This window comes from Eptesicus fuscus, chromosome 12 (assembly GCF_027574615.1).
Source record: "Eptesicus fuscus isolate TK198812 chromosome 12, DD_ASM_mEF_20220401, whole genome shotgun sequence".
Lineage (NCBI taxonomy): Eukaryota > Metazoa > Chordata > Mammalia > Chiroptera > Vespertilionidae > Eptesicus > Eptesicus fuscus.
The window spans coordinates 53,600,272-53,625,174 of record NC_072484.1 but is presented as its reverse complement, the minus strand read 5'-3'; the positions used below and the strand labels follow the sequence as shown (position 1 = coordinate 53,625,174).

Sequence of the window (24,903 nt, the reverse complement as noted above, 5' to 3'; positions counted from 1 at the left end):
GCTGCCTCCTGCACACCCCCTACTGGGGATGTGGCCATAACCAAGGTACATGCCCTTGACCCGGAATCGAACCTGGGACCCTTCAGTCCGCAGGCCGACACTCTATCCACTGAGCCAAACCGGTTAGGGCTCGATTTCACTTTTAATCTTACAAACAGCAGTGAGGGCGCGCGCGCGGCTGTGACCAGCTCTGACTGTGGAATTGCCGGGTCAGCCGATGAGCGTATCACGGGGACTCTCGGTGTCACATAAAATGACCGCAGCCATGCCCGTATGCCTCACTCAAACAGGCATCACAGTGACAACATGAAAACAAACACGAGAAAGCGCCATCCACAGAGCTGAAACATGCAATTACAGGCGTGGTTGTGTGCGCACAGCAACTGTAAGACCGCAAAGAAACAGCTTGGCGCAGATATTCAGCAGAAATGACACTGAGAGCCAGGCTTTGTGCAGAAGGACATCAAACGGCAGGCACTGCACCCCGCAGGGTGTCTGGGTGCGCAGGGCGGAGAGGGGGAAGGTGCTCCGCCCACACACTTGATTCTTGGAGCAGAGACCGAGGTGCAGGGCAGGGAACCCATCAGTCGGAGGGTGGCTGCGGGAGGGGCGGCTTCACAGGCACCCGCTCCACCTGACAGGCTGGCTCTGCCCTTGTCCACACCCGTCCTTTCCTCCCAGGAGCCACTAGCTGACTTCACAGCATCATGAAGAGAAGAGCTTCCTGATCAGCCAAACTGGGCAGCAGGGTCACAAGATGAGCAGCCGGGAGCCCAGCCCACCTGGTCACCTGGGAGAATCATCAGGGCTAAGCACCACAGGAAGTGAGCAAGCAAATGGCTGCTAGCTTCAAAGCAAGAGAATTCTAGAAATAAAGAGGTGTGTGTGTGGGAGGGGGGAGCGGGGGGCGGGCCTGTTTGTCACTGTCTGCGATGCACACTGCACGGGGGCCTGAGTGCTCCCACAGAGACTGGAATCAGCCTTCAGCACGGCCGCTGCGAACACCGGCTCCAGTCTCAGCTTGTCCAGGGCAGGCAGACCACACAGCTCCCCTTCCCACACCTGAGCGGACACGCAGACACACGCAAACCTTCTGGAAGGACTGCTCCACTGGATCAAAGCAAGTCAGAACAAGACTTCACTCTCACTGACTCCAGAAACGTCAGCACTATCAAAGTCTGCCACATAGGTCGAAAAACAAGAGGTGCCACATTGGACAAAGGAATCCAAGACTCCCAGCACTTTTCTCTCCCCCGCAAACTTGGTCTTAAAGCCTTAAGCTGTCTCCTTACTCTACGGGCCCCTCCAGCCCCCAACCGTGCAGTGCGCGGGCACTCTTCCTTGAGGATGTGGGAGTGAGATCAGGATGGCGCTCCCAGGAGGCCCGCTGGTCAGCTTCTCCTGTTTGCACGAGCACAGTCCCCCAGGGGTGCTGCCCCGGAGTCCAGGGGTGTCTGCCTGGGGTGTCTCACTGTGCACATAGGCCCGCCCATCGCAGGAAGTGGCTACATGTGTTCCAAGTGTCCGTCCTGCACTGTGGTTGCTTTTGTCAATGCTGGTTCCAGATTCAAAGAAAATCCAATGAACGTTTTTAGGAAATGACTCAAACTGAATGCAGATACGATGTAGGGCGGCAAGTCCATTGGGACCTCTAGTAGTCAGAGCTCCAGTGACAAAGGGAACTTCTTAGCTGAAAACTGCAGGGCTGGGCAGATCACCCACCGTGTTCGTCTGTACCTTCCTGCTTCGAGGGCGGCTGCTCCACCCTGAGCCCCCTGCAGCCCTCCCCATGGCTCAGGCCAAGTACTTCGAGATGCTCGCCTCACTCCAGCCCTGAGCAAATACTAGTCATTTTCTCTCTATAGACTTGCCAATTCTGGACATTTCCTATAAGTGGAATCATATACTGTGTGGCCTTTGTGTCTGACTTCTTTCACTTAGCACAATTGTTTAAGGTTCATGTGTGTTGTAGCATCTGTCAGCACTTCCTTTCTTTTTTCGGCCAAATAGTTTCCATTGTGTGGATGGATACATTCTGCTAATCCATGTATTCCTGATGGACACTTGAGTTATTCCCACTTTTTGTCTATTGTGAATAAGGCTGCTATGAAAATTCATGAATAAGTTTTTGTGTGGACGCGTGTGTTCATTTCTGTTGGGTAAAGATCCAGGAGTGGAATTGCTGGGTCACGTGGTAGCTCCCTGTCTGGCTGTCTCAGGAATCACCACCAGCAGTGTCTGAGAGGCCGAATTCTCACATCCTCAACATTTGTTTTTATCCGTGTTTCATGTTTTCATGTGCATGCTGGCCATCTGTATATCTCTTGGAAGGAATCTCTATTCATATGCTTTGCTCATTTTAAGTTGCTGCTGTGAGTTTTTTATATATAAGTTCTTATAAGATATATGACTTGAACTCAGGTAGTGTGGCTTAGTGGTTGAGCGTCGACCTATAAACCAGGAGGTCACAGTTCAATTCCTGGTCAAATCACATGCCTGGATTGCTGGCTCAATCCCCAAATGGGGGTGTGCAGGAGGGAGAGAATCAATGATTCTCTCTCATCTTTCTCTCTCTCTCCCTTCCTCTCCGAAGTGAAAAAAAAACTTGAGCCCTTACCAGTTTGGCTCAGTGGCTAGAGCATCGGCCTGTGGACTGAAGGGTCTCAGGTTCGATTCTCGGTCAAGGGCATGTACCTTGGTTGGGGGCACATCCCCAGTAGAGGGTGTGCAGGAGGCAGCTGATCAATGTTTTTAACTCTCTATCCCTCTCCCCCTTCTTCTCTGTAAAAAATCAATAAAATGTATTTTTTTAAAAAGATATATGACTTGAAACTTTTTTTCTATTCTGTGGTTTGTCTTTTCATTTTATTATCATGTCCTTTGACATCCAAAAGTTTTAAATTTTGATGAAATTCAACTTATCTAGTTTTTTCTTTTGATGCTGTGCTTTTGGTGCCATATTTAGGAAACTGTCACCTAATCCAAGGTCATGTCCCTATCCATTTCTAAGTAAAGAGCAAACAAAAGTAGCTGTGCCCTGATTTAAAAAAAAAAACCCACCAGCAACATAAATAACACCCTGTGCTTGGGGTCTGGTCTCATGAGCTCCTGCTGTCTGCCCTGGAGAAGCAGCCCTGCCCAAAATAGCAGGCGTTAGTCAAAGTCGCCTGGAACCAGCATGACATAAACATGACCAAACCAAGCGCTCAATGTGGAAAGTCCTAATTTAAGAAATTAAGTCCCATCAAGTCCAGCCACCAGCTTCCCCAACTTGGTACGAGTGTGATACACGCCCGGAAGTATGTTGCTCTGGGCTGAGGAGTGTGTCATGGAGAAGACGAGATGCGACCACACGCACAGGAGTGGCACCTGCCAGGCAGGGCAGTCCACCCTGGGCAGACACCACCTGGAAGAGGGGGAGAAAGCACAAACCTATCTTCATTTTTTCTGTTACAAGTTTCTTCAAACAACGGATCTTTCCCGAAAGCACCTCAAAATATAAAGTCAACTCTGAAACAATTTTCTCTGCCGAAAGGGGGCCATGCTCAGATTTTGGGGGGCTTTGAACTGCTCCCCGAAGGGTTTGCTGAGATGCTCTCAGAGTGCACAGTGACGACTGCGGGGCTCCTGGCAGCACCCAAAGCTCTCCACTGACATTGTGGGTCCACGTTGCTGGCGAGACCGCTGAGGTCACACATTCTGCTCCTCTTGGCTTTACGGCTTCAGGACAGTGGGAGGAGCCCGGCCCACAGCCCAGCTGTCAGCTGAGGCAAGTCGTCTGCCGTTTCTGAGCCAGTCCTGACGTCTCCCCGAGCATGAAACACAAAGACGCCTGCAGACACCCACCCTACTGCATGTTCACCACCTAAACCATCCTCTCCAACCTGCTCTGGGTGCTTGGCAGCATCCCAGGACCCACCCTTCCAGCCCAGCATCCCCCAGGTCCACAGACAAGGGGCAGATGCAGGGGCCTGGCAGCCACTCCCAGGGGACTTTCCTGAGGCCCCGAGAGCCCAAGTCAGCTGAGCACATCCCTCCTAGAAGCTGGGCCCAAGTCAGAGCTCCCCCCCACCTTCCTCTTGGTCCTCACAGTCCTTGACACCTTCCTTCCACAAGCGAGGAAACTGAGGCTAAGGCCGCTAGTGCCTGGTAGCAGGACTACCCGGTGCAGCGGCTACTGCACTGTGCGGGCGCAGGAGGAGGCCTCGGGAGGCGCATTCTTCTCTGTTAAAGTGAAGACGTCCTGGGAAAGCTCACATTATCTTTGCTCACTCCGTCACTCAGCTACACCAGATGCAGAGAAAGTGCTCAAATCCACGTGTTGGGAGCAGAATGTAAAGAGATTGGATCAAATGGGTTAAAAAAGCAAAATAGAAAGAAAACGCCCCAATAATCATGCCCTTTCCAAATAACAGTCTAGAGCACATTTCCCCGCACTGTTTAGTGCAACCAAAACACACGTGTGTCAGTCAGCATTCTCCAGAGAAACGGAACCAATGGGAGATATACAGACGAATAGAAAAGATTTGTTATGGGAACTGGCTCAGGCAGTTACGAAGGCCAAGAAGTCCCCAAATCTGCCGAATGCAAGCGGGAGAGCCAGGAGCTTCGATGTCTAATGGCTGGAGAAGACAGAGGCTCAGCTCAGGGAGAGAGAGGATTCCCCTCCCTCACCTTTGCGTTCCATGCAGGCCCTTGGCAGACTGGAGCCCCCCCCCCCCCTCCCGCCGGCTGCTTTCCTCAGTCTGCTGATTGAAATGCTAACTCACCTGAAAACATCCTCCCCCCTCACCTAGAAGTCATGTCTAACCAGCTACCTGGGCACCCTTCAGGCCAATCAAGTTGACACATGAAATTAACCATCAAAATGTCCCATACAGACAATACAAAGAATAACTGTTCCGTCATTGTTTTGTTGCAGAACTGGGACCACCGGAGGTTACCCGCTCCAGCTGCTCTAACAGAACAGCACAGAGGGGCGGCTTAAACGACATTCGTCTCTCACAGCCCTGGAGGCTGGAGGCTGCTCTCGGGGCCCGGGCTGCTGGGATCAGGCGAGGCCTCTTCCTGGCTGCAGATCCCCGTGTCCTCGCTGTGAAAGCCAGTGAGACAGGCTCTTCCTCCTCTTGTGAGGACACAGCCCGGCTAGATCCAGCCCCTCCCGTGACCTCTTTTAACCTTAGTTACCCCCTAAAGATCCTCACACTGGAGTTAGGGCTTCGACAGGCGGGTTGTGGGCACAACTAGCCCCCAGCCCTGTGCTCACTGTTACAGCCATCTCTTCACTCTCTGTCAGGACAGAGCGCCCAGCTGTGACAGCTGTCGAGGGCACGCTGTGCTTCTCTCTGGCGTGGGGGTGCCGTGCTATGAGTCAACAGATAGGAAGAGATTCTCCACCTGCTTCTGTGACGGCTCTGCAGGCCTCACCAGCTCCAACTACCAACTACCCACCGGCCCCAGCAACCACCAACTACCCACCGGCCCCAGCAACCCGCTGTGATGTCATTCTATTCAGAGGACAATAAATCCTGAGAGGCTTCCTGAAGGAGGTGCTTTGGAAGGAGAGGAGAGGTTTGTTAGAGGAGGGAGAAGAGAGAAAGTTGGGAGGTCAAAGGGGATGGGGGGAACTAAAGGACACACATACACACACACACACACACACACACATATTTTATTGATTTCAGAGAGGAAGGGAGAGGGAGATAGAAACATCAATGATGAGAGAGAACCATTGATTGGCTGCCTCCTGCACGCCCCACACTGGGGATTGAACCCGCAACCCGGGTATGTGCCCTGACCAGGAATCGCACCATGATCTCCGGGTTCATTGGTCGATGCTCAACCGCTGAGCCACGTCTGGCTAAAGGACTCTTCTTGAAACTATGGGCATTCACGTTTTCACTGGAAAGTATTAGTAACAGGGAGAAGTATATGAAAGAGGAGGGAATAGTGGCTAAGGGGACAGATGACAACAGAAACCCAAGCAGATACTTGGCCAGACTTAAAGTATGTGCACGTGTGCTTTTTAACCGAGGTTTTCCGCATTTCTCCACCTGGAAAAGTCCGACACACTGAGAAAAGGCTGATGGATGTGCTCGTGTGTTAAGTTTAAACTTAGAATGTATTTTTCAGAACCAGGCACCCTACTTATACTGTGTATTTCCTATTCCCTTCAAAACTGAAAAGAAAACTGACCCCAAAACCCCAAACAACAAAGCCGGCAGCTGCTGTGGGATCTCGGCTCTGCCGGCCTCGGCCTTCCAGGCTTCTGCTGCTGGGAGGCCTTACGGGTGGCCCTGCCGTGGGCACGAGGCCCCGAACTGCCGCAGGATGGGAGGCCGGGGCCACAGACAAAGCTTTGTTTAGGTAAGCAGCCTTTCCCGGCCCCAAAACCAGAGGAAACACACGGGAGAGACTGCAGTCCCATGAAATAGCATGTGTTGCCAAAGACGGGAGGCAGGGACTATTTAGTGTTCAAATTTACCGGATAGTGTGCTGAGCTCTGCTCCTAAGACTGCACGCATGCACACAACTGCACCAAGGAACACGGGAGTCTGACAAGGTGGGAGGAGGGCACCAGCGTGTGACATCCTGTGACAACTTTGTAGAACGCCACCACTGGGGGAAACAGGGCAAATACACGGGGACCTGTGGATTATTTCTGACAACGGCAATCTTCTAAAAGAAAAATCTCAATAAAAAACCCCACCCCCGCAGAGGTGGCTCCCAAGTGCCCGTTCCCTGGGCACACGGGCAGAAACCTCTGCCTCTGGCTGCGGCACTGCAAACTCTCTGCCTTCGGGGCCAAGTCCTCCCTGAGCTCGTGAGCCTGTGAGCGCAGCTCCAAGGCTCTACCGCCCAGCCCTTACCTCCAGTGGCGGCACTCACGGTGGGAAACTTCTCCAGAGCCCTCTGTTCTCTGGGATACAGAGATGAGCACAGACGCTGAGAGCCCACAGGGAGTTTCCAGAATCCCTCATGCGTCCTGCTGGCCAGCTGGCCCCACACTCTACACTCCCCAGTCAGGGTTTAAGGCTGGCCCACTTCAGGACAGCGATTCTCAAGGGGGTAGAAGGGTGGGGCACTGAGCTTGGAAGGCGCATCCCCCTGAGCACAACCCTCTTATTACGGTCCTTTTAGGAAACCAAAGAGAGTATCTCCATGACACACACTCAGAAAACCAAAGGCAACAAAGGTAGGTGGAGGGAGACGCACCCTGGCGAGGGGCACGTGGCTGGCTGCTCTCAGCTGCTGAGAAGGGACATGGACCAAAGACAAAAGGGCTGGAAGACACCGTGTCAGGGGCACCTGGAGCCTCCAACGTGGCTTCCCTGAATGTCCTTCCCTAAGCCCACTCTTCTCTCCTCATACAGGCCCATGTCGACTCCAAAGCAGCCCAAGGTTTCATGCCATTTGCGCCTGTCCTGGAAGCACTGACAGTGGATGAGGAACAGCCCCAGTCCAGGGAACAAAAGAGCTAACCCTCCAATTTCCTACATTTTTTGCATGAGCCGCGAAGTGGGGCTGAGAACAAAGCACCAATCCAAACTCAGGGTTCCGGCCTCGAGCCCACATGGGAGGGCTTTCGGCCAAACCTCCTGGCATTGTGCCCACGGCCGTGCCCACGGCCAGGCCCACAGGGCGTGGCCCCCTCGCCTGCACAGGGGGGAGACCGGACGGATGCCTGCAGTCACATTTTGAACCAGAGGGGAACATTTTCACTCAGTCATCCCAGGAGCTGCAGTCGCTCAGGTGCTTCTGGGTGAAGCAGCCTCAGACAGAGCGAGGCCAGGGCAGGGTGAAATCACCTGCAAGCAGGCTGGCATGCCCCAAAGTGCAGCAACACGCCTCCTGCCCACTCCGCCCCTGGGGAAAACATTCCTTTCCTTTCAGGGCCACATCCTGGTACCACCAGCAGCCGAGAGCGGGGGCTCTGTGGCAAACCTGGCACAACCAGCTTCCCACAGGGAGGTTCTGTGATGGTCCTGGTATAACCGATAGTCGGGACCGGGGCTCTGTGACAGTGCAGTACAGTCGGCAGCCAAGAGCCAAGGCTCCGTGAGGTTTTGGTAGAACCGGCAGCCAAGAGCCAGGATCCCGATGGCTGTGGTTCAGCCCTGCCCCCGCCCTGCAGGTTCCCGTGTGCCCAGCAGATAGCTGTCCTACCCGGAGGCAGAGGTCCGACTGGAGTGCCCACTGTGCCTCTGGCCGTAATACAAGGGTGGTGCCCTGCAGAGAGGGGCTGCAGGTAGCCGCGTGCGCCCGGATAAGGGACAGGAAGGCTGGGCCTGGTGGGTAGACTCGGCCTTGAGCTCCATCTGCTCTGGGCAGTAGAGTCCTGGCAGCCCCGCTGACCAGAGGCCGGGGCAGGGTGTGGGCAGTGACCCCTGGGTGACAGCAGGCAGGGACAGGCAGCGTGGCCCACAGTGCAGCTCTCGGCTCCGTTCCTCGGGGAGCGGACTCGCCCTGCACGGGCTCCCGCAGTCCTGAGAGCGAGGTCACCCACCCAGAACCACAGTCCATGCTGGCTGCCCTGGGCACTCCCCGCACTGATCAGACCAGACTCAGGGTGGGGCCCAGGACACAGAGTCCCTGTTCTTCCCAGTCCTGTGATGCTGACTGCAGCAGAGCTGGGAACCACCCAAAGGCCGGGGCCTGCAACTTCCCTGGAAGTTTCCAGAAGGACCACCGCAATTTTAGAATGACTCGTCTCTGTCACACCAGTGACAGGTGCTCTACAAGGTGTAAAAAGCAGGTCTGGCCCAGCTCCGGCCTATGACTTCCATGCACGCTCCACATGCCCGAGAACCAGAGGCGGCCCTCCCTCAGCCTGCAAGCCCAGGGACTTGCCATGACTGACCCCAAGGTTCCCCAAACCCAGGGCACATGTGGTGACGGTGGAGATGCTTGTGGTTGTCATAACTGGGGGTGTCCCTGGCATAATGTGGGTGGAGCCAGAGGTAAACACCCCATAATGCTCAGGATGCCCTGAGGCAAAGAGTCATCCACCCAAACTGCCCGTAGTGCCGTGGGCGGGAGCACCTGTGGTACACACGTTTCCAGGAGGCAGGAGCCCTGCAGAGGCAGCTGTCCTAAGGCCAGCCTGCAACTAGTGAGCCATGGCCACGTGAAAGCGGGGTCACACGAGAGAGCCAGTGGGGACGGTGGGTGAGGTGGGTGCAGGCCAGCACCGCTAAGTGGAGACTCGGAATTCCCATGGAGACGCCTAGAGAAGTGACCCTTCTTCCCCAATGTCCCTCACACGGCGTCCGACCCTGGGCACCCTGGGCCCCGCTGCAGGCTGGGCCCCGTGGGTGCTGAGAGGAGGCCTGGCCTTGGCCCTCATATTCCTCGGCAGGGGCTGCCTGCCGCTTGGGCCCTCTTAATGCCGACCTTGTCCCTCCCTGTGTGAGGTGCTGCAGGGCTTGCTGGGCAGGTGGGACCATGGAGCTGTCCCCCTGAACTAGGGAGCAGAATCCCAGCCCGCCAAGACCCAGGACCATGGCACTTGGCAGCCCACGTGGAGCTGCCATGTACCTGCATCTGACTCCACCTCTCCCTCTTGTAAGCAGGGAAACTGAGGCCGGAATCAGGGCCACCCAGGCACTCAAGGCCCTCCTGCACTACAACGTGATGTCACCTTCGATTTGGACTACTGTGTCCCTCTCCTGAAACACCTGGGCCTCCTCGGCCACCTTTGCTGATGGGCTCCGAAAAATGGGAGCCCCCTCCCCACCCCAGCCCTGCTTTCCCCCATCCCTCGTCCTCGGAGAGGCAGACACAGCAGGTGAGGTGTGATGCTGGAGGAACAAGCTCTGTCCGAGCCCGGACTCTGGAACTGCAATGAAAACTATTGGCTTCCACGGATACTAAGCACACTTCCTTGTCCCTTGTTAATGGCCGAGGGGTCAATCTCCAGGTGTCGACACCTCAGCTCTGAGTTTCTTTCCAATAATATCTAAAATACACACTAAAAATTAATTCACATTTTAAGGTACTGTTTTTGGCCAAAGTGTCTAAGAACAAACACAAACTGCATAAAGACAACTTTCACAGGAAAAAATAAAACAGCTGCTAATCCAACACTTCCTTCAATTACCCAGAAACCATCTGGGAGGCAGTCAAACAGCCCAAGGTCCATTCTGCACCAGCCGATTCTTGGCCATGGCACCCACACAGCTCACCAACGCCTGGATTAATTCCTTTAAAAAGTACAGTTATTATTTGGGCCGGACAAACATGCACGAATACCTTTGTAATCCAAGGTCACAGTTTTACGTTTTAGTTCTGGGTGCAGGGCTGGACACTCGGCTGAAGCTGACAGGTGCCAAAAAGCTGAGGTGCCTCATTTAATGGCAGAGGTCCCTGCTTCAGCCTTCCCTCTGCCTCATGGGGCCGGGCCTCCCGGAGGAGCCGGCAGGGTGGGCAGTCTGTGCCGGCAGTCAGGGGGCCTCCCTCGGAGACTGCTTCCCAACCCATCCTGTGAGCTCCCCGTCTGAAGGAGGAATCTAGAGGGAAACTGAGGAAGACAGGGGCTGGCCACGTGAAAGATGGTGACAGCCTATTTCTGTGAAACAGGCCATGAATGAGCACGGGGGTGGGGGGGGGGGGGACATAACAGCCACAGTGGAAAAGTATGCTGGTCTTCCCAATGCTGCTTCTGAAAAATAAAAACTGAAAAACCCAAGGACAAAAAAACTGCCAGCATCATTCTCCTCCCTTTATTTTACAGTCAAAAAACTCCCAGCAGCCCTGAGGGCACACGCTGGCCACCAGTCACGGCAGGGTGGGACCGGCTAACCTCCACTCAGAACTGAGCCAGCCTCACACACACACACACACACACACACACACACACACACCCCGAGCACCAGGCAGTCTGGTTAGGAATCCATTTCATCTTCTGTCTCCATCTCTGTGCTATGAATAACAAGCACTTCTCCGCTGAGGCTGGGAGAAACCTCTCATTTGTTTCTGCAGACATTCCTTTGGCTTCAGCACTCCACTGTTCCCCAGACCACGAAGATATGAATTTAGCAAAAGCAGTCATAATGATCTTTCTATACCAAAACCAGCCTTAACAACATTTTATACAACTTTTAAACGAAAAGGAATGGAAAATACAATACAACGGATCCTCTAAATAAAGCTGTGGTGTAGAGTTTAAATTCCCCGAGTCAGGAAATCAACTCAGATGTCTTCATGTGCGCCAAGAGCACATGGGACACACGGAAACCACACGTAGTCACAAGCCAGAACTGTAATTCCAACGACATGTGTGCAGTGAATGTTGACATGGCCAAAAGTGTTTTAACTCCTGTTTTTATGGTCTTTCTTTTTATAACTATGTTAGTGGTCAGGTAGCTCTATATTCTTTGATCCTTTTTATTTCCAAAACAAGATGAAATTAAGACTCCCTGCCCCCCTCCTCCCGCAATGCACTTGCCCTGAAGTAAGAAACAAACTAGGGTCTTCAGCCTGATAAGGGGCTTTCACTAAAGAACACAGCGAATCTCATGCTCACTGGTGGAAGACTGAATGATCCTCCCAGCCCAAGATCAGGAACAGGACTGTGGACCCTGAGAAAGAAGGTACCTACTAAGAACAGCTCCTGGTGGTTAACTGGGCTCAAATTTAAAAGTAGAGTCTATCAGCCATTTCTACACAGGGGCCTCTCATGCAAACAGCACTTTAAAAGAGAAGTCTGGCCCTGACCGGATTGGCTCAGTGGATAGAGCGTCAGCCTGCGGACTCAAGGGTCCCAGGTTTGATTCCAGTCAAGGGCATGTACCTTGGTTGCAGGCACATCCCCAGAAGGGGGTGTGCAGGAAGCAGCTGATCGATGTTTCTAACTCTCTCTCCCTCTCCCTTCCTCTCTGTAAAAAATCAATAAAATATATTAAAAATAAAAAAAACAAAAATAAATAAAGGAGAAGTCTGCACAGAACTTCCCGCCTGTACTGTGTTCCTGTCATATGAGCTGGTCCTTCCTTACAAAGGAGTTCTTGAAATCCCATTTCAACCAATAGGTCTGAAGCTTTCCTCATCCAATCAGAGATTTGCAGTTCTATCCATGAGCATCTTCACTGACCAATAAGAGCAGCTCCATCTGCCCAATCAGGACAATGCCTTTTGGACTAATCAATCCAAAGATTTGGAGCCCTGGTTTGCATAAGGATGGACCAATCAGGGACCAGGAACAGGGACTTCTGTCTATCTAAGCCAGCCCCTGTGGCTCAGGGAGCGCACTTTTCCTTTCCACCTAGGACTGATGATCGCGCCAGGGCAGAGCAGAACAGAGCTATCTAGCTGGAGAGAGGCCTTGTCCCAGTCTACCTCACAGCCATGTTGCTTCCTAATTGAGCTTTTGGCACTGAATAAAGTTTCCTTCTTCACCACTCCAAACTGGGAATACCAGTTGGTTCACCTGCTCTTCTATTGGACACTACACTGGAGGTTCTAGACAGGGCATTTAGGCAAGAAAAGGAAATAAAAGGCATCCAGGTGGGAAAGTAGAACCATGTCTAGGAATGGAACTGCTGAGTCACAGGGCAACCCTATGTTTAATATTCTGAGGAACTGCCAAACGGAACTGAACACAAATATCTACACAGAAACCTGCAGAAGAACGTTCATAGCAGCATTATCCACAATAGCCAAAAGGTGGAAAATAACAAAGTATCCATCAACTTAGGAATGGATAAACCAAATGTGGTCTAGCCGTGCAATGGAATATTATTCAGCCATGAAAAAGGAACAAAGTACTGACACATGCTACGATGTGGATGAATCTTGGGAACATTATGCTAAGTGAGAGAAGCCAGGTGACAAAAGATCAAATATTACATGATCCCGTTTATGTGAAGCGCCCAGAATAAGCATATCCATAGAGACAGGAAGCGGATTTGTGTTTGCTGGGGACTGGGGAGAGACTACTTAATGGGCTCAGAGTGAAGAAAATGTCCTAAAATTGAATGTGGATATTCAATTCCTTGAACATCCTAAAAACCACCAAACTGCACACTTTAAATGGGTGAATTCTATCTCAATGTAAATTGAGATATAAAATCAAATAAATTAATAAATAAAATGGTTCCTTCCAGCTTTTGGGGGAACAAAAATAAATACTAGGTCCCACAGACCTAATGGCACAGTGCTTTTCTAGTTGCTGCAATCTCAGAATGCCTTTTGAGAAGAAATCACTGAGAGTTTAACCTTTTCCCTACTTTTGATGTATTCTTCTCCCCTCAATTAGGCTAAAATCAACATCAATGAGTTAAAACCTGAAAGTGTTTGCCACACTGTCTAGTACAAGCTTCGCTTTATAAGTTCATATTCTCTACTTCAAACAAGCTCACCAGTACCTGTGTCCCAGGACAAGGGCCCCACAAGAGCAGGGACAGGAGCTGTCCCCACCTCCCACCCCAGGTTCCCAGAGACCCAGCTGGGGAAGTCCTGGCAGGCAGCAGACCACTGGTGAGGTGCCAGGATTCACAGCTGAACGGATTTGTGATGTGTTTCCATTTTTGCCGAAGGCTCTTTTTCCTCCTGACTATTTTGGATTGTTTTCATTTTTGTTACAAACTTGGGAGTTTTCCGTCATTCCATCTTGGCTTCTGTGCAGGTCTCAGGTGGCGCTGGTGAGGACACAGGCTTTGCAGAAGGAAGGAGCAGCAATCCAAACACCTGTCCTGATTTCAGTCCACAGGGAGAGAGGCGAGTGACAGACGAACCTGCTAATTATCGTAGCTTCAACGATGCTTCAAACACAGGACCTTGCTTTTCAGAAGAAGCTGTAGGTCATCTGCCCACATTATCTCATTAACTGTAATAGCACCTTTGTCAGACAAGCATCCAACAATAACATCATCTTCATTTGCAGAGGGCAGAGATTAAGGCGACACGGTAGGCAGGAGTCGGCGCAAGTCTGAGACGATGATCCCAAAGGAAAGGTGTGCTCTGTTCCTTCTGAATTCACCAGGTGAGCGACACTCGAGCAGCGCCGGGAGCCTGTGCCCACTCCGTGCGCCCACTGAAAGCAGCGTCCACTCAGCCTTGCTGCTGCCTCACTCCATGGGGACAGGCGTGAGCCAGTGGTCCCGCCGGCCACCAGCACAGTCCTCTGAGGTGGCTCAATGAGGAGGAGCGCAGGATCCAAAGCAAAGCCAAGACCTTATCAGACAACAGTGTACCCGCTGGCGCAGCAGGAAGACAGAGGCTGGGCTGAGCAGGTAAATCCAGAGGACGTGGCCGGCTTGTTCGCAGGCAACCTTCTCAGCTGTCTGCGCAGGAGCTCCAGGTGCTGCTGTAGACACAGGAAACTATTCTTTCTTGTGCATTATTAGAAAACCATATTGTCTACATGACCTAGAACAGGGGTGGGGAACACCCAGACCAGGGGTCATATGAGGCCCGAGAAATCATTTGGTCTGGCCCTGCCAAGGCAACCGCAGACGGGACTCAAAATTCAATAAATCTAGGAGCTTTTTTTTTTTTTTTTTTAATCCTCACCCGAGGATATTTTTCCATTGATTTTTAGAGAGAGTGGAAGAGAGAGGGAAAGACAGAGAAATATCGATGTGAGAGAAACACATCAATTGCTTGCCTCCTGCAGGAGCCGCGACCAGGGCCTGGGCTGGGGAGGAGCCTGCAACTGAGGTATGTGCCCTTGACCTGAATTGAGCCGGGGACCTTTCAGTCCACAGGCCAACGCTCTACCCACTGAGCCAAACCAGTTAGAGCTAGGAGCTTTTTTCATAGCAACATACATTTATATCAAGTGAATTATACTAAGTGAATGATGTTATAAATATCCAAGTGGCCCTTGTTAGAAAAAAGGTTCCCTACCCCTGACCCAGAGGGTCAGGCACTCAGGGGTGTGGCCTGGGTGTTTTCCAGTAACTCCCCTGATTAATAAAAGTCTAGAAGGTGCCGACTCACTTTGCTGAGCTGAGTAATTAATTTCCTTGGGCATACAGGGGGCAAACCCACAGCGTCGCTACTTACAGACCCATGTGGAATGGCCAATTATGTCCTCAGAAGGTGGTTCACTTGTAATGCATTAGGAAGAAGTGATTTTAATGGAAGTAAGTTGACTTTCACTGTGTTTCCTATCTAGCCAAGCTTGAAGCCAAACACCACCCTGAAGCAAAACTATTTCAAGCACAAAACCAAAGACCCTGGGACACCATGATACCACATACATACATGTCATACACATGCACACACCAACCCTTAGCTGTTCACATCTGAAATCAAACATTAATAAGCACTTCATCTGTAGTTGCTACTCCTTCCAGTGTTTTTTTTTTTCTTTTCAATCCTCACTCAAAGATTTTTTTTCCCATTGATTTTTAGAGAGAGTGAAGCGGGGGCGGGGGGTGGGGGGAGAAAAAGAGAAACATCAATGTGAGAGAGGCACATTGATTGATTGCTTCCCACACGTGCCCCGACAGGGGCTGGGGATTGAACCTGCAACCGAGGTACATGCCCTCGGCAGGGAATGAAATTCCTGACCCTCAGTCCACGGGCTGATGCTCTAACCACTGAGCAACCAGCCAGGTTTCCTTCCACTGTTTTAAAAGTAACTCACAACATTTTACCATCAATCCCTAAAATGTGCTTCATGACCAATGTCTTTTCATCTTTTCTGGTCTTCAGAACCATCTTAAGAAATCAAGGAAGAATCCAATAAGAGTTACTCAATTAGGCTTCTTCCCACGGCGGGGTGGCCTGGTTCTGCTGGGGGAGGGAGGGAGGTGGTTGGCAATGCACAGGTTCTGCACATGGACTCCTTCCCTGTGAGAATTCAACATGCAACACCGGGCTTAACTGTCCTTAAATTTTGCTCCAGGTGGAAGGAACAGGTGTCCCACAGCCGGAGACAGGCAGTGTGAGAGGGACGGCTCTGTGGGCCTGCTGACCAGGTCTGCGAGGGGTGCACAGCACTCTCAGGGCAGCAGCTGATCATGTGCCAAAGGGAACCAGGCAGACCCAGACCCGTCCTGGTTGCTACTCAGAGACCAGGATCCCCAGGACACACCCACAGCCCCCATTACACCTCCTGGCGCCACAGAAAAGGCGGGGGACGAGGAAGCTCACACTCAGCAAAGCCCCGACGTGTCAGGCACCATTCTGAGGGACTTCCAAATATTTAAAGCGAGGTTTAACAGGTGGGGAAACCAAGGCCCAGGAGAGATGAAGTCACCTGCCCACGGCCACATGCCGATAAGCTGAGGAAGCAGGCTTACTTTAACCACTGTGTGTCCAGGGACCCCAGCAGCCCAGCAGCTAGAGGACGCTGGTGCTTTAAGGGAGCTGGATGGAAAACACTCATGTTCTGGGAGCTGAGCTCAGACAGAAAGCTTCCCTAAAAATGCTCGGTACCAGCAGTGAATGCCTGGACTCAGTCAATCCTCTTGCTTTATAGGATTTCTACCTCTTCTGAGTTGTGAGACTGAAGTTGACACTATTTTATCTTAAGTCACCGATCCAGACACAGTGCCCTCCGAGAAGTGGGGTGTGAGCTCCCGCAGGCCCTCCTGTGGCCCACATGCTGTCTCTCCCAACTGCACACCCAGGTTCCAGCACCCAGAAGATGCTGAGATGCTAGCAGTTCCCTTTGGCACCTGACCACTTCTGTCAGCCTCCCAACCCGGCCAGGGAACAAGCCACATGGCTGTGCCCCACTGGCTCGTGGCCTGGACACGACACTCCAGCAAGAAGATTAGTGCTCTCCTCTCATCGGCCCCTGCAAACTGTGCTGAAGGCCAAGCTGAGCTCTCCCCCTCCCCAGTCATCCAGCCCCTCCACGTCCCACAAGTCGGCTTCCCACTCTCTCTCACTGAAATCTTTTTCATGGCGTAGGAGGAAGGAGATGGGGGGAAAGTGCCCCACGAGAACGCAGGCAGGACAGACTGCACTCGGCCTCTCAGGAGCCTGTTAGGACTGCTGCCTGGTCACTCTGTCCTGGGGGCAGCTTGTCTGACAGTGGGCAGACTTGGAGGGTGGCTGGGATCTCTGCAGCGATGTGTCCCCAGTTCATGGTGGGTCTGATACGAGCGACCTCAGTGCCTGAGCAGAGGCTGTGTGAAGAGCAACCTCCATGGGCTCTGCCTCCCCAGAGACGCTGCTGAGAGCCTCAGGGGAAGCCCCGTCACCTCCAGGAAGAGCGTGGCCATCCATGTGTCCACGTCCCAGCCGACTCCGCGGCCCGGGGCTGTGACAAGCTCAGCCTGTATTTACAGGACGCTATAGTGGTGGCCCGAGAGGACAACTGTAATCAAACAGCCGAAAATAACTGCTGGCAGGAAAGCCCCTACTTAGAGCAGACCCTCCAGCGACTGGCACGGTGGCAGTCAGCAGCCCCGGCTTGGCCAGTGCACCAAGCCAACTGCCCTCTGCCCTTTCAAAGGAGATGGAAGGAGCCCCACACCAGGGGGTTCCAGCCAGGTCCTCAGCCCTTTCCAACTCAGCCACGGGCCCTGCCTCCCTCGGCTGGCCCATCAGCCGAGTCCGGTGCAAACACAGCGCGGGCCCTTCCTAAGCAGAGGGTCGCTGGGCTGGACCAAGTGCCAACGGGCCAACGTCTCTGCTCCTCTGAGCCCTCCCAGATGCTGCCCGTGTCAGCGGTCCATCACTGCGCCTGCTGCTCCTGAGCACCGGGGCTGGGAGAAGCTCCCCACAGTGACTGGGGTGGAGCCTGGGCCTGTGTCTCCCACTCAGTAGACCCTGAAGACCCCCTAGAGGGACAGGGCTTCACGGGGTCCCCACAGTCATCTCCGTTAGACAAGACCCTCCTTCCAGAGAAGGAGCAGAGCACCAGCTTCAAGGCAGGTTCTAGGACAGTTGGACTGAGACATCGTGTGGTACCTGGCTTACCTGCCACTGAGTGCGTGCGTGAATGTGTACAATCCCACAGTTCCTGGTGCGTCTGCTGCCTACTTCCCGAATTTTCATTACCCCAAAAGGACACCCCTGGGTGACGCAGTGCTCTACACCCCAGCTCGGCCTGTGCTCCCGAAAGGCCGGTAGCATCACCACACTTTTTTGGTGGTCTCTGAAGCTGAGCTCCGCACTGAGGTCACACGGGGGATGGGCAGGGGCCATTTGGGGCCCATCTGCATAGGAGCCCAAAAGAGGCCTCAACCAACCATCCACCCCAACTGCAGCCCACGCCATGATGAGCCAAGGCCAGGGAGGGCAGACCTGACAGTGCGGAGAGCCAGCTCCCATGGCTGTGGGGCTGGCTGTCAGGACACCGAAGGGAGTGCCATGCTGGGCCCACCAACTCCAAGACAAGCAGTTCCGGAGTGGGGACCAGCTCGTCACCTTGGGCGAGGAGGGTCGCCAGCCCCAAGCCTCCCCGTTTTCTCGCTCTTATCTCTGTCAGCAGAGAATCTCTTGGGCTTAACAGCTGCAGAGAGGAACTGTGGGAGCCGGGCTGTCACCAGGAGCCCCCACCTGGCTTTGGGAGACAAAATGGAAATGTTTGGAGGGGGCGGACCGGCAGCGTCTTTGTGGCTGTGCCAGCAGAGGACGTCCTGGGATTGTCAGGGTCTCCCACCCCCAACACACACACAGCACAGCACTAGCATCTCGAGATCCACAGCTCAGAGAGGTCCCACGCAGGTGGGGGCCAGGTTAGGGTTCCCACCCTCCAAGTCACTGCTGGTGCCCTGGCATGTCCAGGGGAGCTGGCAGGGGCCTCTTCCTGGTCATTTAACTTGAGACTCACCACCTGCCACGCAAAGTCCAAGACACAGGGTCAGCGTGGGAGGATCAGGTCTGAGCACCCAGATGCGGGGGGGAAAGCCTGGTGTCTCTGCAGGGATGTGATGACTCCATCCACAAGTGACAACTATTTCCTAAGTGATCTGCAGCCTTTAACAGACTTAAAGACATACAGCAGTGGTAAGTGTGCCATGGACATTGTATAGGAATTTGTACTTACAGGTACAGAGCTACTTCTTGGAGTTCGACGGTAACTCAGCAAAACACATACTGTTTTACTGCTACAGTTTCAGGGGGGGGGAATGAAAAAGCTCAGGAGATAGATAGTGGTTGCACAGCCATGGGAATGAACGCAATAGTACTGAATCACACGATTAAAAATGGTTAAAGTGGTAAATTTTATGTTACAGGTGCTTTGCCACAATAAAAACTTAGTTATATATTAGTTAATATAGATGGTATTAACACCCTCCTTTTACAGGGTAAAGCACTCCCAACCCGCTCGTCTGCCCTCCGTGGTTCTGCGGAGGCTGCGCTGTGCTGGGCAGGACCACAGGGTCATCCCCTGCACTCACACCACCCCCAGAAAGCAGCTTAGGCGTAAATAGCTGCAAACTCCACTGCCGGTCCCACCCAGTGCCCTGTCTGCATCTGTTAAAGGCCACAAAGTGCCTCGGTGTTTACGAGAACCCGGGTGCAGGTGGAGGCTCGGTGCTGAGTCACTTTCCCACAGGAGAGATGGAAAGGACAGAGATACAGGGGAAAAAACAGGAAGACACACCAATGTGCAAGAGGAAATCCCAGTCTTGCTTACGCTGCTGGAAAAGAAGAGGTCACGATGGAAATTTTTATATCTCTGGACTCCAAACTGGTGCAGGTAACATCCCTTACACAATGGGCCATGGAGTCCACTGTTTCCCAGGAGGGACCGTTGTGGTGACGGCCCAGGAGCTGCGTGTTCACTGGGGCTCTGTAGGTTGTGGTACAAAGTTAGGGCTGGCTGGCTGGCCGGGCACCGTCGTCCAGGTCAAAGGGCAATGAAGGAAGGACTGGCCTTTTGGAAGGTGCCAGAGGCCAAAACCTCTGTGCTGACATCTGTGGCCAACCAACCCCCACAAGGGCCACAAAGCTCGAATCTAACCCCGTGTTCCCCAAAGCCCAGAGGGGCGGGCACTTCTGGTTCTGCCATCCTTCAGCGACATTTCAGAAAACCTCACACCAGGTTTTAACTCCATGCTCTCCAGACTCAGCAGGCCCCGCCTCCCAAACTGCACGCCTACTGCAGGAGACACTGGGCAGTTTAAGCCTCTGCTTAAACCTCCCCCTTGTCCCCATCAGACTCACCACCACCTGCCTGCAGGTGCTCCACTGACCTATCCTGACAGTATCTAGACATGTCCAACACCGTTTGTAATAATGAAACATTGGAACAGTGGAAATATAAATTCATAAAGAATTGGTTAAATTTTGTTACAGTCATACAACTGCTATGTCCATTAAAAGGATCATATAGCCCGGGCCGGTTGCTCAGTGGTTAGAGTGTCAGCCTGCAGACCGAAGGGTGGCTGGTTCAATTCCCGGTCAAGGGCATAGACCTCAGCTGCAAGTTCCCCAGCCCAGGTAGGGGTGCGTGCAGGAGGCAACCAATCAATGTCTTCCTCTCTCTCCCCCACTCTCTTCCTCCCTCCCATCTCTCTCGCCTTCCTCCCTTTCACTCTCTCTAGAAATCAATGGCAAAAATATCCTTGGGTGAGGATTTAAAAAATAAAGGATCATATATATCTACATATATGTACAGAAAGTCAAAAATATAATTCTAGGTTAAAATAATCTCTACAGGACACATATTATGACCCCGTTTATGTGCCACGGGGTCCCACGGACTGTCCGCTCCACGGGTCTGGAGGGGCTCACCAAAATGGACACGGTGATCACCTCGGGGCAGTGTTGTTTCCACGTTGTTTGAATTTTCTTTTATGAAGATGTTATGAGCAGAAAAGACTTTTGAAAACAAACAGTTTTACAAATAACTTAATGACATAGGACATGGTTATTTATGATGTTAAGTTTTTTAAATGCATGAATCCAAATGATAAATTATACTACCGGCTTGAATATATAAAAGTACATATGACTAGAAAATAAGAAAAAAGTAGAATCCGATTCCATTGTGTAAGCTCTGGCTGGAGGGGAAGAGGCAGAGCCCAGACTCAGGTGGACTGCACTGGGCACGGCCTGCAGGCCGGCCCTCAGGACAAGGCCCGGATTCTGCGGACAGTGGGCGGCTGGCCTTTGTTTTCCTTTTCACGAGCTGCATCAGCACATTCTCTCCCCATCACTCCCACTCCTGGGGGGGGAGGGGGATGCCGGGTCAGGCATTTTGTTTTCTGCATGTTCCCACGGGAGGCAGTGGGAGAGGTTTTGCCCTTTTTTCAATTAAAAAAAAAAGAAGAAGAAAAGAAAGAAATTCTCCAAATACTCAAACTTCCAGGACACAGTGACAATTAAAGAAGCAGACGTGTCTCGTGAAAAAGCTCCAGATTCCAGGGAGCAGGGACATGAGGAGCCCAATCCAGCAAACCTACACCTTTACCCACAACCCAAAGAGCCTCGACAGCCTGGGCCGCGTCTGAGGACGAATCAAACAGGGTGGGCATACAGAAATTCAGTGGTGGCAGCTCCAATTCCTGCTACACAGGGAGCCCCCGACCTAAAACCAAACACATCTCCAGCTGCTTTTAATACGGAACCCAAGAAAAGCCACCGTAATCAAGGATTTCGTATGCCTGGTAACAAGATTCTGCCAATGTCTAAACCAAACTCTCAATAATTCTATACATTTGACTTGGAAGAACACGCCTTAATTACTTTTTCTGGCAACTCGCTTAAGTGGAATCACAAGCAAACACACCCCTCCCCCTCGCCCCAGCTCCCAATCATGCAACTTCTGATAAGTCAAAAAGTTTATAAATGTGTCTTCCTCATTCGAGAAACCCAAAGAATTGCCAGAGAACAGTTAACAGATACATGCAAGTGTGCTATATTTAGGCTGGTTTAAAAGTAAACAGTTCAGAGTACTCTAATTGTTCCGAAGGTCCTGTAGTATAATGAAGACTTCATCAACCCCCCTTGATGCCCGGGCAGTGGTACCCCAGGGACAGAGTAACTGAAATTCAGTTAGGGTTCCACCTCTACTCCTGGGCTGGGGTCCGAGAGGTAAAGAGGCCCATCCCTTAAATCACAAGAGTACAGGGCACGCTGGTAGTGGAAGTAATTATTTGATGGGTATTTGCACTTCCTGTTTATTCTGCTAAAATTAGAAAGAGACACTCCAAGTATCTCCGCTGGTCTTGTCCTGCGTTCTCTCGGGCTGGGCCAGCTTCCCCGGGAAGGACAGACGTCCGCAGGGCACAGAGAGACGAGCTTCCCGAACACTGGCTGGGTCTGTCGTCCAAACATGCAAATGGGACCCCCGATTCTGCCTCTGTGACGACTTTACTCTCTTACTAAAATGGGCAAAGCCATGAAGTGAAAGGCATAAAAACATCTGTTCTTTAATCCAGGGAAAACCCCACAGCTTGTAACAGTAGCCCAGCCTGGACCGAGGGCTGCAGAAGTCTAGTAAATGCAGGAGCGCCTGCAGATGTGAAGCCAAAGGGGTGGTCCTCTGCCCCTCGAGCAAAAACACCACCCAGCGTCCCCGGGAAAAGTCCCCTGACTGGTTCCTGGCCTGTTGTCCGAGCTCCCAAATGCTGACTGACTGCAACACGGTCCTTACCCCAGTGCCCAAGAACCCTCAGCCAGCTCATAATGCTGGGGATGCCTTCTCGGGAAAGCATTTTTAAAGGCGTACAGTAAAATACATGGGGTTACAGAGGAAATGATCCCTTTGGAGACAATTATCAAAATATTAAAGCAATTATGTACACAATATCCATAGGGAAACTGGTCCAGGATCCCACACCCCCCCCCCCAATATAAAAATCCACGGATGCTCAAGTCCCTTATATAAAATGGTTTAGTGGTTGCATTTACCCTACGGACATCCTCCCATACACTTTAAATCATCTCTAGATTACTTATAATACCTCACACAATTTAAATGCTGTGTAAATAACTGTTACACTGTATTGTCTAGGGAATGACCAGGGAAAGTCAGCACGCGTTTAGTATAGATACAGCCACTGTCGGAGCCTCACTGTGTAGCACATCAGCAAAAAACAAAACATTTCCCCCCAAATATTTCCGATCTGTAGTTGGTTGAACCCATGGATGTGGAACCCACAGACATGGAGGGTTGATTGGATGTGATTTCTCACTCACACATTAAATAACCATCTGTACCATTGTTGTAAAACAATGACCAATTATCGATGATATTCAAGATATCTGGCTACCACTAACAGGATATGAACATGTCTGTGATTTCTATGGGCAGGTCCTGCCGATCCTGGGCAGGGACACTGACCGCTGTGAACACGGGGACGTCTTCCTGTGTCAGCCGGAAAGCACCCCGAGGTGGGTGCCTCAGCTGAGGACAGGAGGGCTCGCTGGTCACAGCCAGGGAGCAGGTGCTGGAGGGGCAGTCTCGGGTGCTCCGAGCTCCTGCTGCCACACGACACAGAAAGGCAGGGACTGTAGGTGCTAGGCTCACGCTGAGAACAAGAGGGGTCGGGACCGTAAGCCAGCTCGTTCATCTCCGGGCTAAGTCTCTGATGCCACAGGAAGGAGGAAAAGTAAATAATGAAGACAGGATGCAGGACCTCGGCCCCGCAGAGAGGCGAAGCCACGGAAGTTAATGCAACCCCACCTGCACACACAGACCCGGAGCTTCCCGTGTCACCACGTCGGGGAATCAAGAGCGAGGGTGCCAAGCGTCATGAGGACCGGCCTCGTAAAGGCCAGGCAGTGCCTCTGCCTGCTCCACGCCCAGCCCCACACGCAGCGGTAGAGACGCCTTCCCTTCCCGCAGATGACAAAGCCCGTGTCCTCTGCAGTCCACGTGGCGTCTCACACCCACTGCTCACCTCCCACCCCAGTGAGCCGACAGCACGACCTGTGCGGGCAGAGCTGTGGGACAAGCCAGCCCCGAGAGCAGCGAGCAACCGCAGCAGAGAGAGCGGATGGGCAGGCGGGCGCCTTAGACAGAGCATTTGGGACCGGGCCCTCCTGAGAGGGGGGCGCGAACACCTGCCCACGTGATGTGTGGTGGGGGCCGCAGGGGCCGGGAGGAGGCAGCAGCCACAGCACAGCCAGGGCCTGCCGAGGCAGAAGAGGGTCCTATGCCTCAGCCGCTCCCCCAGGCCACCTGAGGAAGTGACAGCTGTGTTGACGTCTGGGACACAGAGGCGGAGCTTTCTGATCTTGTGCCAGAAAAAAGTCCAGAGTGAGGTCAGCGGTCTCCTGGTGCTCCCTCTCCACATGCGTTCCCTCCGTCCCTACAAACAGGATGCGACAGCTCGTTCACGGGGCACCGACCACCGGCCAGTGCGCTCGCAGCTGTGCACGGGCTGCGCTCACCTCAGGACAACCTGCGCGGGAGAGCAGCACCTGCCGCACCGGGCCCAGGCCCCGCGTCCCCGAGGGCCTCCCCCGGCATCGTGGCTGTGGCTGCTACTTTTGGTGGGTGCTTAGGCTCTGCCCCCATCCAGAGACCCGGACCCGCCCCCTCCGGCTGAGGTCAAAGTCACCGCAGCACGCACATGGGCTGCAGGTCTTCCCGGGGCCACGCTGTTCGTTAAGGGCACCCAGTGCTCACATGTGACAGAAGGTGCCCTCGGAGAAAGGGGGGGGGCAGGCATGACCAAGTCAACCGTAAAACGCCATTTTTCCATTTCCTGAAAATCACGTGTCACCTCAGGGGGTTCTTTCCGTCAGTACAGTTGACCCTTGAACAACCTGTGCGGGTCCACTTACACGTGGACGGCTTTCAATAAACACCTGCTCTGTTTCTGAGCTGTGGCTAGGGGTTCGAGCATGCAGGGGGCTGACCGTATTCACTGACCTAGGCTGTCCTAGAAAGGGGACTTGAGCATCCCCGGGTTCTGGTACCAGCAGGGGGTCCTGGGATGGATCCCCGGTAAGTGCCCAGGGACAACAGCTCTCTATGGAGTCAAAAGTTCTAGTGGGTTTTTGAGTGCAAGGTGGTCGGCACCCCTAACCCCCATGTTG

At 52.8% G+C, this 24,903-nt stretch overlaps 1 protein-coding gene across 1 annotated transcript in view; it reads right to left on the bottom strand.

The window, feature by feature from the left end:
• The window catches only part of PARD6G (par-6 family cell polarity regulator gamma), a 66,997-nt gene that overhangs the window by 15,761 nt on the left and 26,333 nt on the right, over positions 1–24,903 (bottom strand). The window lies entirely within an intron of this gene.